This window comes from Schistocerca gregaria, chromosome 1 (assembly GCF_023897955.1).
Source record: "Schistocerca gregaria isolate iqSchGreg1 chromosome 1, iqSchGreg1.2, whole genome shotgun sequence".
Taxonomy (NCBI): domain Eukaryota; kingdom Metazoa; phylum Arthropoda; class Insecta; order Orthoptera; family Acrididae; genus Schistocerca; species Schistocerca gregaria.
The window spans coordinates 410,927,227-410,933,226 of NC_064920.1; positions in this window are offsets into that span (position 1 = coordinate 410,927,227).

A 6,000-nucleotide genomic window follows, 5' to 3' on the forward strand; every position below is an offset into this window, starting at 1 on the left:
GTTTCATCATAGTCCAGGCATTGCTTCTGAGCACAACGGTTTTTTTCACTAGCCGTGCTTTATAGCGTGCAATGAGACCTTTCATATCTTTCTTTTTTTCTTTCTTTTAAATACCCATTTTACTTTTAATGAATTTCATCTGAAGGTTAAATCAGCAGACTTCTACATGTGGTTCTCTTTGTGAGATTGTAACTCGTCTTGTATTGCCTTCAGTCAGTTTTCAGCGTTGTCTGACATCATCGCTTCTTCTAATGTCAAGGGATATGAGTCAATTGACTGTTTAGACTGATACGTTACAAAGTCATGCAGTTTCTTTGGCTTTGGAATTCTCAATTACCTTCATATTTGCTGCAGTTGCTAATTATCATTAACTGGATCGTCTGGACTTGTTTCGTCATTCCTGCTAGTATTCATTGAACTACTACTTGATGTTACACTCTCAGGTTCAGGTTCAGTTTCTTCTAATTCAGTTGTAGTAACTTCATCTTGCTTCTTCTCTCTCAGTGGGAGAAACAGTCAACTGGGTTCACTCTTTACACTGTTTCGAAGTATCTTCATCAAAAATCACATCTCTTGTTTCTATGATTCTGTGACAGTTAGGTTCAAAAAGTCTGTATGCTTTTGAATCTTCACAGTATCCTTCTAAAATACAATCAACACTTTTTTTGTCCCATTTTCATCTGTTGGCTCTTGGAATGTGAGCCTTACTTCCAAATATTTTAAGATGCTTAAGATTCGGCTTCTTGTTTGTCCAAGCTTCCTCTGGGTCTTGTTCTTTAGTGCATTAGTCGGGGACCTGTTAATTAAATAAACAACAGTGGAGACTGCTTCTGCCCAGAATTTATTTGGCAAATTTGCTTCAAAGAGCAGGCATCTTGCTTTTTCTACTATTGTACAGTTGTAATGCTCAGCCACTCCGTTTTGTTCTGTTGTATATGGTAGTCGGATTCCTTCCTTTCTGAAAAATGTTATCAGATTATCATTCACATATTCTGTGCCATTATCGGTGGGTAGAGTGCAGATCCTTTTTCCAGTTTGCCTTTCTACTAGATTTTTGAAGTCTTGTATCAGTTGTGCTAACTGATGTTTATTTCTGAGGAAATATACAAATACTTTCCTGGAATAATCATCAGTTAGAGTAAAAAAGTATTTGGCTCCTCCAATTGATCTAGTTTGCATTGGCCCACACAAAACTGAATGAACTAGCTCGAGAATTTCTGTGGTTCTTGAGCTAGTTCATGGAAAAGGCAGTGTTGTTTGTTTTCCCTCTAAGCAAATTGCACAGGGAGTATTTATTGTTACCTTATATGAAATTCCACTATCCAGGCCATTACAAAGTGCATCCATAGCTTCAAAATGTAGAAGTCATCTTTTATGCCACAAGTCTGCACTATTTGCCTGCAATTGCACTATTTGCATCCATAGCTTCAAAATGTATAAGTCATCTTTTATGCCACAAGTCTGCACTATTTGCCTGCAATACAGATTTTGCTTCAAAATTTTGATCGTATGTTTGGTCTAGTTGGTACATTCTATTTGCTAATGACACAGTAGCAACCACATTTTTGCATGCATCGTAAATATGACAACCTTGTTTGTCAAATAAAACCAAATGACCTTTTTCTACTATTTTACTAACAGACTGTAGATATGTGCTTAGCAGAGGCACATACAGAATATCCTCTACTTTTATTCTAGCTTTCTTGTTACCAGTGAGAACATATACAAATGAAGTACCTTTTATGGGTAAGTTTTCATTATTTGCTATTAAAACTTGCGAGCCTGTCAATGCTTCAACACTTCTTTCATTACAATGATATTTAGACAAGTGCGCTGATGCACCTGAGTCTATGTACCATTTTGTCCGTGTATCTGTACCTGCTGCAGCTGCTGTTGAGAGAAATGTCTGGTAGCTGGCTGTCTTGGGCGAAGTTTTTTCACCGTTTTTCTTCTTGGTGCATCAGTTTCTAGCCAGATGCCCGTACTTGTTGCAGTAATAGCACCTGGGAACCTTTTTGAATATCACATTGCTCTTTTTCTTGTTGACTCACAGAGCAGTATCGATAATCAATTGTTTATTACAATCTTCATCATTTATTTCTTACAGTAGTTTATTTTTTATGGAGTCTCCTGTGATCAGCACATTTGAATTTTCTAAGTTCATAACTGTAGGCTTACATTTGTTTGGTAATCATGCAAGCAGAATACACCCAATCCATTCTTCTTTAACTTCAAAATTCAAGCCCTTTAATTTTTGTGATTATCTTTGATACATACTCTTCTGCTGATGAACAATTCTCCAGTCTGGTTGACAGTAACGTTTTTAATAACTATATCCTTCTTAAGAAACTAAAATCTTCGTAGACTTGTTTTAGCTTGTCCCATGCTTCTTTTGTTGTAGATATATGTTACAAGTGAACATATATCGATGGGTGGACGGAGAGTATAATTTTGGCTCTTGCTGTACAAACTTTAGTTGCATCCTGTACTTCACCACTGACACATCCCCACAATTGTGTGTGTTCTAAATATGTTTGCATAGCAAACTGCCAGGTACTGTACTTTTCTTTCCCATCAGTTTTTCGATCATAAGCAGTGAATTGGTATTTACTGACACCATAATTTTAGTGATTATGTCATTTCAAATTTTAGAATATTAAGCTGATGTATAATTCTGGGCCCATAACCTGTTAGCAGAGTAACTTACGAGCAGTTTCTGATTGGAACAATTTACTAATACATTAAGCAAGATACATGAATTACAGACACAAAGCTCAATTCATGGAATAAATCATAGCATCCGTAGTTGCCCAAGCAACAAAAAAGATATTCACACCCAGGGAGGCATGGATTCTAAAATCCCACACGAAACATACATTGGAGAAACAGTACAGTATTGGAAAAACTGTATACACAATAGAAGAGAGGTCCTTGAACATAGATGCCACACTGAAATTTGCTGGACCACCAAATCAGTACTAGCCAACCATAATGTAAAGACTGGCTGTATTATAGGTCATAACAAAGCCAACATATTTGGACAATCTTCTTTGTTCTGGGATTGCATGATTAAGGAGGTCACTGAAATTTGATTCCAAGATGATTTGCTTAGCAGAGACAATGGAGTCAAAATACAATCCTGCACTGATCCAAGAAAAAGAAAACCATTCCCTTACAGTGAGGTCCACATCTAACGACGGTAGCATGGGCACTAGAGACCACAGTTCATAGTTGGTTGTCACCACCCACACCACCACCACCACCACCACCACCACCACCACCACCACCACCACCATCTCCTCCTCCTCCTCCTCCTCCTCCTCCTCCTCCTCCTCCTACACAGATAGCAACAAGAGCAAAATGATGGAGGGGATAACGGACCATATCTACAGGACACCAGTGATATCAAAGCAGCAGTCGCCAAGAGCCGGCTGAAGATTGTAACGAATCTGTTTACTGAAATATCATGAACTTTGGACGTGGCCTGGGTGGACACCCAAGAATTCTACAGTCGAGTGGTGATGGAAATAGCTTCTGAAGGAACTCCTACAGTTCATACATGTTTCTGTTATTCTGCTGGCAGTTTGATAAAAACTTTTCCTCATAGGACATATACTTTGGTTTATATAAAAGCATTTCTCTTATATTGCCTCACTTATTTTTGCTATAAAATAATTTTTAATGTAAGCTGGATGGAAATTAAAAGGAATGACATAAAGTTAATTTTAGTAAGATCAGAGACTTTCAAAATCATTATATTTAAAACCATGAAAATTATTAAAATATTTTAAAAATATTTCCTACATAGGTTGGATAGTTTTCAATGTTAGCAGCCTTTATAATATATGTAAAAATCAAGAAACAGTCTTCTCAACAATAACTTGATAGACTTATTGCTTCACGGCATGGACTTGGCTGCACAAGTCTTTGTTCGCTTTTGTTTCTATACTGTAAATCAAATAGGTGAGAGACAGTAAGCAATTCGAAAGAGGTTATTTTCACAATTTCTGTTAAACTGAACAAATGAATTCTACAAAGCAAATTCAATGAAAGCATTTTCCTTGTTATGCACGTTCTCCAGTAACATCACATTTCCAAACCTGTTATTCCCCTCCGTGAACTGTTTATCATCAACCATACAAGGCTACACTCCAGACAGATCCTTCATAAAAGACTTCATAAAATTTAAATTTATGTTCAGTGCTAACAAGTTTATCTTTTTTAGAAATAATTTTCATGCTACTGCCTGTCTGATATTTTTCCCTCTCTACTTGGATCATTGTCACTTATTTTGATACCCAAATAACAAGACTCATCTTCCATTTTTATTGTCTCATTTCCTAATCTAATACCCTTCATAACCAGTAAATTATGCTCAGAGTTCATATCTGCCCGTTGAAAGTATCTTACAGCTTAAAATCTTGTTTCAAAATCCTTATCGATGCACAGAGTGTCCCACATAAAACCAGTATGCCTCAAGTATCCTGCTGGTTAATCACCTCTAATCGAGTTACTTGTGAAGTGGCAATATTGTCTCAAAATCAGGCTACACTGCACAGTTTTGGGAAGTTGAGTGCAGCTGTGTGTTTGTGGGTCACTTGTTGCTGCGTGTTCGTGGGTCACTGTTGTGAGAAGCTCATATTGTTGAATTGTTACAGAAATGGGGCAGTTTGCCTTAGAACAGCGAATTGATATTGTAGAGTGTTACATGAAGACATGCTACATCATGGAATGTAAATAAATGCTCCAAGCGAAGTATCCTGGTAGGAAATTCCCCATGACCAGCAGTATTCAGGATCTGCACAAGAAATGAAAGGCTGTTGGGTCCATTCAGAATGTGCAGAGAAATTGCAACCGACGTTGGGGGACCCCTGAAACTATAGATAGAATTGGCATGGTCATTAAGAGAAGTCCCCACTTGTTCGAAGGGAGTTCACCACAGGAAATGGTGTATCTTGTACATCATACTGAAAGATATGGAATTAAAAGCCTATCACGTAAGTGTGGTGCAAGAGTTGAAATTTTAAGATAGGGGGCAAAAAGTTCAGATGCTAACGATTGTTTTGATACCTTGCTTTACTTCATGTCAAATGAGGCATGGTTTCATTTGTCAGGTTATGTAAACTCCCAGAATTGCAGATACTGGTTGTAAGGCAACCTACATATTCTGCATGAATAACCTCTCGATCCAGAGAAGATAGGTGTTAGGTGTAGATTGCACATTATTGGCCCCACATTTTTCAATTGCACATTAAACAGTGCTGGATATCTAGAAATCTTTGACTAATTTTACTAGATGCAAAGAAGCCATATGCAGCATTTCAACAAGATGGAGCAACCAATCACACATCCAACCAAAGTATGGCCCACACCACCAACATGTTCCCTGAAGACGGACTTGTCAGTAGAGGCCTCTGGCTCTCTAGATCCATTATTTTTATTTGTGAGGCACACTAGAAAGCAAAGTATATACTGACAATCCCCATACAATAGACAATTTTAAATGGAATGTTACTAGAGAAATTAACATCACCAAACTTGCAGAATTACAGTGTGTTGGTCATAACATCATCACACAGAGTCAGCGATAACACACACTGACTATTCTAAGTAAGAATAACCACAACCAGAATCGAACTGCCACACTAGGGATGCAGAGAAGCGTTATATTTCTCAGCTGTGTGGGTTTTTTTGAAGGTGCACTTGTATACGAATGCTGTTTTATCAGAGTGAGAAGAAAAACAGGCTTAAGGTGGCATGTTAATAAGGTGAGAAACTGATTGAAATTGTAAGGATCAGATACTGGAAAATAACATAGATGAAAAGCCAAATATGACTGGCCAAGCAAGCAGAATTATTGTCCATCTACACATATGATCCCTAAGAAACTGTTCAGTGTACAGCAGAAGGTGCTTTGTACCAATATTAGCAACTTTCTGCCCTACTCCATTGGCATGTGGAGCAAAGGAGAAAATTACCATCTTCGTGCCTTGGTATGGT